The sequence below is a fragment of the Talpa occidentalis genome, unplaced genomic scaffold (assembly GCF_014898055.3).
Source record: "Talpa occidentalis isolate TD23 unplaced genomic scaffold, MPIMG_talOcc4v2.1 talOcc4.11, whole genome shotgun sequence".
NCBI lineage: Eukaryota > Metazoa > Chordata > Mammalia > Eulipotyphla > Talpidae > Talpa > Talpa occidentalis.
Window position 1 is genome coordinate 7,969,262 of NW_023601104.1, and position 11,161 is coordinate 7,980,422.

Consider the following 11,161-nt stretch of genomic DNA (forward strand, 5'->3'; position numbering starts at 1 on the left):
ATCAAGACAGAGACAGGGAGCGAGCCCATCTAAAGTATAAGGCATGTTTTTCCCCAGAGAAGAGTGCTTAATTCCCAAAGAAGGAGTAACGGACAGTGAACAGGCAAAAGCAGACATACACGAAATCACTCATTTTAGTTCTACACATAAACGGCCCATTAAACTCTTAAAACTATAGCTCACTTCATGTACCTTCCTACCAATAAAAATTATAATTTCTAAAGATCATGCAGTGAGAGTTTTAGAAAGCTACTGCAAAGAACACACCATAAGAACCATGTCAATAACCAGGTCTTCTCTGGGGCAAAAGCAAGAATTTTAAAGTAAATAGCATTTGACTGACAAACTGCTCACAAACTCTGGGTAACCTCACAACAGTCAAACCTCTTATTTTTCCGATTCTTTGCTGAAGCATCCGCAGGCCTTATTAAGAATATGCAGTCCAATTCTCTCTTAACTCTCTCCCTCTCCCCTCCATTGTCAGGAGCCTTTTCAGCTCTGAATTCTAAGAGCAAGGAGGGGTCATCCCAGCTTCCACACCAAATGGAAAAGAAATCAGACTCCTTGGTCCCTGTCATTCCTTCTTGAGGCCACACGATGTCACTGTTGAAAATTAAACCTAGCTGGGTTGAACAAATAATTATCCAAATTGGGACACATCTGATAATAGAAAAATATTCTATTAATAAGTATGCCAGAACAACAGAAATCAGACAGGACAATTTCAGCAAACTAAAACATATGGTTAGTGTACATGAAGTCCAAAATCCTATTGACATTGTGTATTTTGCTAAGGCATGTGGGTCTCATTCTTTATAGAGCCAAGAACTCCCCCTAATTCGGGTTCCAGTGCCAGAGTTCAAGGTACATCTCTCCATCCTTTCACATCCCCAGCCCTCTGTTTTGTGTTCAGTTTCCTAGAGGATCAGGATTGATTCTAGTTTCTTCCACCCTCACCCTTGTCTCTTCAGGAAGCCCTTTAGTCTGGGAAATCAGCCTACTTCAGAGGACCATCCCTCTGGAGCTCAGGAATCCTTCCTTCTGAAGACTCTAGAAACATAAGGGCCAATGATACACTCCAAGGGCCACACCTTCCCTTACAGGCACTTTCCAGGCTTTTCTGGAACTTCTGCCCCTGGAGTAGAGAAATATTAGTTTACTAAAAGGCAGGTCTGATCTGTCATTCTTTTCTATGGTCAAGCCTGGATTTTCTAAGCTATATCAACTAGTCTGTTTAAGCATCTACATTTTAAGGTAATTATCGCTTAGAGTGGTAAGTTCATATTGTTCAGAATTCAAGAACAGAAGAGAAAAATACAGTTTTTAAATTCCTAACATTATGTGTAGTTTGGGAGAGATAGAGATGAAGATACAACATCTGCCCTTGGGAAGTTAGAGGACAGATAGATGCAGCACACGCATAAATGAGTCCTACAAAAAAAAAATTGGAAAAAGGAGTGATTCCCACGCTTATATCCAATAGGAAGTGACATCATAGCCACAGATTATGCAGTCTGGGAGAGAGAATGACATGCCAACCACAAAACAAGCTGACCGTGGGTCAGCAGAGTCATTCTTTACTGAAAAATTAAAATCATCTCTACGCATTAAACAGAAATACAAAAAAAATTAATCTGTAAATTGCCTAGAATGGGTAAATTCTTAAGCACAGGCTTCAGAGAAAACCAAATATCTTCCTGCTGGCAATTATTTGAGTAATTCCCAAACAACCATAGTTCAACAAGTTGTTCACTCTCCACACTTAACGGAAATCTCTTCCATCCATCATGTCAGTAAAGATCTGCCCTTCGCACACCACTTGTTTCTGCACTGAATGGCAGTGGAATTCTGGATCCCTTGAATCAGGCCATTTCTTCCTCTGTGTGGCCAGTGCTGCATTGTGCTAGACTTCACTGGTGGTGCAACAGGGTGGTCCCCAGGAAAGGGGGAGGTTCCCTGCCCCACCCAAGGGAGGGTGGAGCTGAGCAGGAAGAGGAGAAGCTGCAGAAGAGACTGAGGAAGGAAGCAGGATGGAGCCAGGAGACCTGGAGGAGGCGCATGGAGCCTAGAGACACGTGAAGAAACTGCGCTTGTCTTTTGGTCGTGGACTGGGTGACACAGATGTGGGTGAGACCCGTGGGGAGGTGACAATGGCAGCTTTTATCTGGATGTTGATTTTGCTCTTTTCCTTCCGGGCTTGTCCGGTTGTTTGTGACCCTTTTCTGTGGGTCCCCACTGGAAGATGTTTTAGACTTGTGGCAGGCTTTGGGGCCTTGCTCTGGGCCGACCCCATATGGATGGAGTTTTACCCACGAGGGGACGGGTAACTTTGGGTGCTTCATTTAGAAACTAGACTCTTTGCCTTACCTGTATTGTTTCTTAGTTTTTATTAAAGTTCCTTCCCATTAAAGTGTCATATGTTTTGTGTTGATGCGGCGGATGGCAGAACCCATTTAGAATAGGCAGGTTTGCGGGGTTTGGGCTGCCCCTCTCCCTGTCCTATAACAGTGGCAGGAGCCAAGACAGGTGTGGTTGGCTCCCCTGGACCACCATCCCGCCACGTGATAGAGCAAAGACCACTTTCTAAACTCATGAATTTGAAACTTAGAATCATTAAAAACAAACAAAAAAAAGTACTTTCACACATTGTGGTTTCTTTATTTTAAGAAAGCTTTTTAAAATTTTTCTTTCATGCATATTTCATTATTCCTAACTGTATTTTCTCTGCAGTAGCTAAATAGAATAATGCTGACAAAACAGTTCAGAAGTTGTTGTAGAGGATGCAAATCCTTAATGCCAGCTGCAAATGCAGTTTTTCCCCTTTTGTTGTTTAAAGGTACTGTTGATTGTATTCTTTGGGGTTACATTAAGAAGACAATACCTGAGGGGAAATATTCTAAGGACAGTTGTCTGCTCAGAGAGTAAACAAAGAGCCAGAAGAAATAAAACAACATCCCAGAAGATACAGAAAGTCTGCAAAAGTGTCCACCATGTAACTCATTACTGGAGAGGGAGATTCTGTTGTAATTTGGATGCCTTTATTTAAAAAAAAAAAAAAAGGAATATGAGGGAGGGAAGGGGAAGAAAAAAAAATAATATATACTGATCCCCATTGCTGTAAACTTTTGACAAAGAAGTGCGGCTTTGTATGATTCTTTCATCACAAATATTAACTATGCTTCCTTAAAGTGGTTAAAAACCTTTAGTTTTACAATACAGAGAATCAAGAATCTTTTAAAGGCAAGATTCAATGGTCAAAATCACTGTTTGAAAAATTCTTTCTGCTCAGGAGCAAAACTAAGGGAAGTTCTAAGCTGCAGTGAGAACTGGGAGAGGAGCATTCATAGGCAGCAAGGGCTCAGAACCTGCCTAGAAACGTGCAGGGGCCTACGCTGCTGCGGGCTACCGTGTCCTGCTTCTCCTGCTGGATATCTGTAGCAGAATCTGGCTCTCAGTACCAGCAGCTGGCCTCCCAGTGTCTTGAATTCTGCCCATAACATCGCAGCTAGCTTTCCTGCCGACCCCCACCCTACCCCCCACACCCCACCCCGCCCTCCATAGCAGCTTGCTTTAACTCCCAGAGCAGAGCACTGCCCTCAGGATTTGAAATTGCATGGTTCCCACAGGCACAGTAGAGGGCACTGTTCCAAGGTGTCAGGGAATCGCCTCAGAAGCAATTCTTCACACATATAAATGATACCCCTGCTAAACACAGAACCAGATCAAGGATGGTCCGGGATAATGGCAAACATGTGCCACTGTTTACAGGCTCCTAGGTCAGAGCCAGGTATGACCATCAAGGGCACAGACCACATAGTATCCTATGCCACCGCCTGTAACTACAATCTGCCTACTACAGTCTTCAGAATATGTGTCCTGAGTGGAAGGATTTCCTTATAGCCTCTGTTCTCCTACTGTGTCCACTGTGGAGCAGGACAATTTGATAATCCCCCAAATTAGATCTCATTCTACAGTGCTACTCACACTAGGTTTTACAATTATATAAACTTAAAATTCGTGGAAGCAGAGGGAAGGATTCACCCTGCAGACACTGAGTCAAACTCACCCTTGGTGGTGCTTACTTTTCCATTGCAAAGTTCCTTCTCCTCCCAACACTTTAATCAATCTACTTTCCTCTTCTCCCACACAGCTTTGGTATGGGGAGGGGGCAGAGAAAGTACTGCCAGACCATTTTATTTTTCTCACCCTCTGAGATTATGTTGTTCCAGACATCAAAACCAAAGCTTAGGAGTTACAGTACATTAAACTGAGTTCACCCTGGACCACATACACTAAGATGTCTCAGGAACCCAGAAAGAACATGGCATGACTTTGTCATGTCACTCCTGCAGTCCTCTGTTACAGACATGATGATGGCATAAGTTCCATTTATCAAGCACTTATTATGTTTCAGTCACCTTCATAAGTATTTCACTTGCAATATTGTATTAGACACAGTCTTCTGAGGTTAAATTGCCTAATTTGCATGTAAAGAGCTGATCCTGGGAACAAATAAAGTTCTGAGTTGAAAGAACCAAGATCTTTGCCTATGTCTAGCTCCAAAGCTTGGCCTGTGGAACCTCTAGTATTTTTGACAGCAGATGTTAACCAGACAGCTGACCAGGAAGAGGCTGGGGCATAGTCCAGATTGGTGGGATGTTCATTCACCAGTGCAGAGAAATCTCAGCCTTGGCTTCATTTGTAGAAGAGACAGATACCCAGGCATCTGTTAGAAAAACCGGAGATTAACAGAATTGGCAGGTAATTTAGAGCTTGTTCTTCTAGGCTCAATGAGATAGCTTTCCCCAAGATCAAGGTTCTAGTTAGTGACAGAACCAGGATAAGAACCTGGTCCCTTGAGCCCCTTTTCAATGACCCTCTTAACACAGTCGCATTTCCCAATTCTTTACGGTGGAGCACTAACACAACGGAGATTTTGTTGCAATTGTTATTTTTTTTAAGATTTATTTATTTATGTATACAAGAGCCGGGTTACAGGCCAGAGATGCAGGGAGTGAGAGGATTCACCAGAGTGGGGAACAGAACAGGCAGGCTGCTGAAATACACTGCTGAGGGGAGCAGCGGGCGAGACAGGAGAAGTCTGCTGTGCCATGTGGGTTGCTCCCTGGCTGGCTGGGGATGGAACTCATGCTACAGAGGCTGTGGATTGCTTCATAGTGTGGTGCTTAACCCCTTGCATCACCAGGGAGACCCCTGCAATTGTTGCTTAAAACCAAAATCAACTATAGCTTCATGCCTTCTAAGGGAAAAGCATAATCCTTCCCTCTGGGGAAATAAAACTCCATATTTCTCTCCCTGCTCTTTTGGAAACTAACTGGGGAAGGGGAGAGGAGGAAGGATGACACTTGGACTACATGAACCTTTTTTTAGCAGACACATTAATAAATCTTGAGTTATGCAAAGTGTGAATTGTGGGGGAGTGATAAGTGCTAGAACTGAAATGCTTCATAATAAATTTCTGTCACATCTGGGAGAAGAAGCTGGAGAGATCACTGAGCAACATGATGAAGACAATGAAGTCCTAGTTAGTGGAAATGAACAAGAGACTTTCAGAGGACCAGAAATGGTGATAGTCACTGAGCAACATGATGAGACATTGAAATCCAGTGGGTGGAACTGAACAAGGCACAGGCAGAGAACCAGAAATGGTAATATTCAATTTAGGTTATTTTCTAAATGGTACTGTAAACATGCTTTTGCACACCTACTTCAATAGCCAGTAACACCTACACATAGTTGTAGATGCCCACCTCTGTATGCTGCCTATTGTATTCTCTTACAAGAAATTTTGGCAGAAAAGAAAGGCTTATGTCTCAAGTTAGAGTTGCTATTAGAACAAAGATGAACAGCTCTGAGTTAGAGAATGAAGAAACAACTAGGAGAAAAGCTTTTCAGAAATCCTCAGGAAAAGGATAAAAAAACAGTACAGAGAATGTGACAGATGGTAGGAAAGGCAATCTTAGCTTGTATTAAGAAGGTGGTGGCTCCTGCTGACATCTAGCTTATTAAAAAAAAGTCTGTATTTTTCTCTTCTTTCCATTTCATTCTCTCCAAAGAATCAGACCAATATCAAGCTTTCCCTTATATTTTCTCATAGGACTTTTACAATTTCAGGTTTCACATTTCAGTCTTTAATGCATTTTGAGTGATTTTTGTGCCTGGCATAAAATAAGGGCTAATTTCATTTTTTTACGTGTAGATATTCAGTTTTCCAGCACCATTTATTGAAAAGATTAACATTTTCCATTGTGTATTCTTGGCTTCTTTGGCAAAAATCAGTTCATTATATAATCATGGGTTTATTTCTGAGTTCTCAGGCCTGGTCATTTGATCATGAATCTATTTTTATGCCATTGCCATACTGTGTTTATTACTATAGCTTTAAAATATAGCTTGAAATCAGGACATGTGATACCTCCAGTCTTCTTGTTCTTACACAAAATTATTTTAGTTTTTTTGTGTCTTAAGTGGCTCCATGTGAATTTTAGGATTTTTTTACTATTTTTGTGAAAAATACCTTCACAATTTTGACAAAAGATTGAATTGAATCTGTGGGTTCTTCTAATCCATATTGGTTCTTTTGTATACATTTTAGTTCCCTTCTCATTTCCTTTTGTGTATAGTCTATAGCTATTTTCTTTATGGCTTCCATGGGTATTACACTTAATATTTTAAAGCTGTAACACTCCATTTTGAATTTATACTAAATTTTAATAACATACAAAAACTCTGCTCCTATGTACTTATCCTCAATTCCTTTTAGTTATTAATGTCATAGATTATATCTTTATATGTTACATGTCTAAACCCAAACTAATAATTGGCTTTTATGTTAATCTCTTGAGCTATACAGAAAATAAGGTGGACTTATAACACTAGTTTTTAACCTAATCATATTTTTCACTGTATTATAGTCTTAAATCATGTAGAAAATAAATAGTACAATTAACCATTCCAATAATTCAAATAAATCACAATATAGCTAGTCACACATTGTTTGGGTTTCCAGTGCATATAAAAATTACATTTTTACTGGGCCTGCTTGGTGTTACAGCAGCCCCTGCAGAGCCAGTTTGATTCCCTGCTGGCCAGGGAGAACCCCACATGGCACAGCAGACCTCTCCTGCCTCGCCCACTGCTCCCCTCAGCAGTGTCTTTGCTTCATCTGCCTGTTCTGCTCCCCACTCTGGCTCTGGTGAATTCTCTCACCTTCCTGCACTTCTGACCTGTACCCTAGTTGTTGTATAAAATAAATAAATAAATCTTATTTTTAAGAATAATTACATTTTAACCATACCATAGTCCCTTTTTTTTTTTAAGATTTTTTTATTTATGCTTACAGAACTGGGGTACAGGCCAGAGGTTGAGGGGTGAGAGGATTCACCAGAGACAGAGTGGCAAGCAGAACAGGCGGATTGACTGAAATACACTGCTGAGGGGAGCAGCGGGCGAGCCAGGAGAGGTCTGCTGCGCCATGTGGGGTTCTCCCTGGCCAGCAGGGAATCAAACTGGCTCTGAGCATTTTGGATATTTACATTCATGTCTTTAATAAAATTGGGTGAGTTCTCAGCCACTATTTCTTTGCACAATCTCTCTTTCCCTTTCTCTACTTTCTTCTGGTACTGCCACAGAAATACCATGGTCCAGGCAGGATCTCCTGGCTAAAGAGTCTTTGTGACTTGGTGTGTTGCACTAGCCCCATAGTTCCATTCATCTCTCTTTAATCTTTTTTCTTTCTGTTCCTCAGACATGATCATTTCAATTGTTCTGTCTTCAAGCTTTCCGATTTTTTTCTTCTGTTTGTTCAAATCTGCCTTTGAGTATCTCCAGTGAATTTTTAATTTTAGTTATTGTACTTTTCAGCTCAATATTTTCCTTTTCTCTTTTAGGTTTTCTGTCTCTTTGTAGTTATTTCCATTTTGTTCATATTTCATCGTCTTGAAGTTCTGCACATCTGTAATTCTTTGAACAGCTTTAAGATGTTTTTAAAGTATGTGTAACAAGTTCACTCTCTGGTCTTCCTCAGTGATCGTTTCTGTTGGATTTTATTTTTCTTTGAATGGTCACTGTGTTCCTATTTCTTTGTATCCCTTGTGGAAAAGTGGACATTTGGATTTAATGATGTAGTGACTCTGGAAATGAGATTTTCTCCTTCCACAGGCCCTGTTGATTTTGGGGGGTTTTGTTTTTTGTTTTGTTTTGTTTTGTTTTATTATTGTAGACTAGCTCTGTGCCAGGGATCAGTCTTCATAAACTTAAAGTCTTCTTGGATTGTTTTGGATCCTCCATCTTTTCCAGAGCATTCTCCTATATATGCAACTGCTTTTGAATGTCCTAGACTTTTCATGTCTGGGTCTTTATCAGGGAATAGGAACATATAGGGTGGGAGGTGCTAGCAAAAAAAAAGAAAGGAGGGATGGTGCCTTTTTAAATCCCCTGGAAATTGCTTCTTTCAGAGAGCAAGGGGCTATTGCAACAGTGATGGGAGAAGTGCAACAATGGCTGTCTACCTATGTGTCTTCACCTCTAAGATCAGAAGCAGTAATCACTGGTCAGAACGCAGATCCCTAACTGTTGGAAGATAGATCCTTATTGCCCATTCTGCATCCCACAAGCTGCATGCAGGCTGCTCCAGGAACATGTGCTTATTTCCAGGCTAAGGGCAAGGGATGGATAGCTGCTACACTGCTAAAATCTGAAATTTAATCAAAATTCACTGTAATTTATCATTTTAGACTTACCCTGAAAGTTGCAAGCCTTCAGTGAGTTGTGTGCGGTCATCAGTGAGCTGTGTACAGTGAACTGTCAGTGTTCACTGAGCTACATAGTGCACTGTGTGCAGTAAGGCATGTGCAGTGCAGTGTGCAGTGGTCATGTTAATGCCATGTAGTACTTATGCTAACAGCATGTGATGGTCATGCTAACATCATGAGCTTCACGTATCAGCCGGCTACCCAGCTTCCCGCCACATTTAAGTTTGGTAAATGGCATCTACAGAGGAGAGTATGTGCCACAGTATGTGCCTAGAAACTCCCTTGAGATTGCCATCAGCCCATATTCAATCACGAGGTGCCTTTTCAATCTGAAAGACCAGATATACTAATGCCTGCAGCTGTAGGAGCCAGACCTGGTTATGAGAAGCAGTAAAGGGGCTACGCAAAGACAACAGTGAGGGGTGGGTGACAGCAGTTTTCTTTACATTTTCCTCACTTTAGAAGTTCATCAAGGAGAGGAAATGTTAGCATCCCTTGATTTGTTTTCGACTCCCTTTGGGGCTTGGGGGCCACACAAAGTAGAAGGCTGAATGAGTCGTTTATTAGGTTTTAAATGGTATTAGACGTCTACATGCCATAGCTCTCCCTGCCTTCACTTATTTAAATCTACTCCCAACACACATACCAGCCAATTTGGAAATGAAAAATCAATCCCTCAAGGAGAAGCAGGCCTCACCATCAATCCAGACATCTTTGTGACAGTCACACAGGAAAGGCTACTATACTATACAGGTAAAAATCTTCATCTCAGCTAATGACCTCCCCAACACATACACACACACCCCACAATGTTTGGACTTAAAAATCACAGTCAGTGCAACTTCTTTACAGTGTTCTCTATTCTTTCCTCTACATTACCCAAAAGAGGGGAAAAAACTTCACCTCGCTTTCCCACCCCATAGGAGGTGAAACCTGTGTTATGGTGAAACTCTCACATCTTATGACAGGTTTATTTCTCTTCCTTCCCTCTCATTTAACCTGCATTCCTTGGGCATTAAAGGTCAAAAATCTGCCTCAGTTACAGTTCCTGGCTTTTCCCAGAATCCAAATCAGTAACTTCCACTTGAGAGTCTAGTGGCTAATCCCAAATGAGGCCTCCACCTTATGCTCTGCTGAAGACAAACCTGCTCTGTGAACCCTCCACTGCCATCTTCCTATACACACTTCAGTCATTTTGCAGAAGCACAAGATATTTGAGAGCTCGGCAGTATATGACATTGCTGCAAAAAGTATTTTTATCACTATACCACTCTGTGATGACTCAGAAACGATATAATAGGCAAGAAAGTACCAAAATCACGACTCCAGAGGCACAACGCTGACCTGTTATGCAAGCAGAAGAGAAGTCTGTACCTACTTGAGCCACACGGTGGTGCTAGCCTCAAAAACATGCCCCAAGACGGAAATGTAAGCAGTTTCACTTTCCTCTCATGAATGGTACAGCTGCACACTGTAGTTAAGATATCACTTATCTAAGGGGACTATACATTGATTCTGCAAATAAGCACTGAAAATACATGAGTTTGTCCTATTCCTCATTCCCACCCTACTTCCCAGGGGGCATAAAAGGAACCAAATCACCGTTCTTCTTAACTCGCAGATTCAATATTTACTGGACCTGGAGCTAAGAATGACTCATAGCAGGCTATTAGATGTGTGCAACCCTGGCACAGAGCCTGATTGTTACTGATAGGGGGCTGGGTGGCCTGGGGAGAGCTGGTCAATTAGCCATCCAGAGCTCTTCATTGGATTCTTGTGTGTGTTGTTGGCAGTCAAAGACAAGGGGAACAGCAGACATGTCACTGAATTAAAAAAAAAAAAAAAACAAAACGAGCAGACATTTCACTGTGTCACTGGTGTGCCTTCCAGGACAAGGAGCAGAGAAGACTAGAAAGTATGCTTTTGGCTTCTAAACCAAAAATGTGCTTCCCACCTGTCATATGACCGAGTGTCACCAGCTGGCTTGGGAGTGTGTGTGTGTGTGTGTGTGTGCTCGATCTTTCACTTAAATGTTTTAAAAGCATAGGGGAATCTTATCAAGTATGGTAAGTAGGACTTCGACAACACAGAAGAGCTCAAATGGAACCAGCTGACAGGTACACAACAAACAACTGTTAAAAGCAGGGTACATGTCAACACCAAAAAGAACTTCTCAATTTAAAAAAAGGAGAATGACACAAGCTCTTTAACCATCCTCTCTAACTCAGCTCTTCCCTGATGCTGAGACAGACAACCATGACAGTGACCAGCCTGCAGATACAGTTCCAACGAGCTTTTAGACCTGGTCCTACACAAGGGCAGCCTGTTGACACCTGTGATTTGAAGGGTAATACATACCACTACCCCCAAATATTCTCTTTTGGACA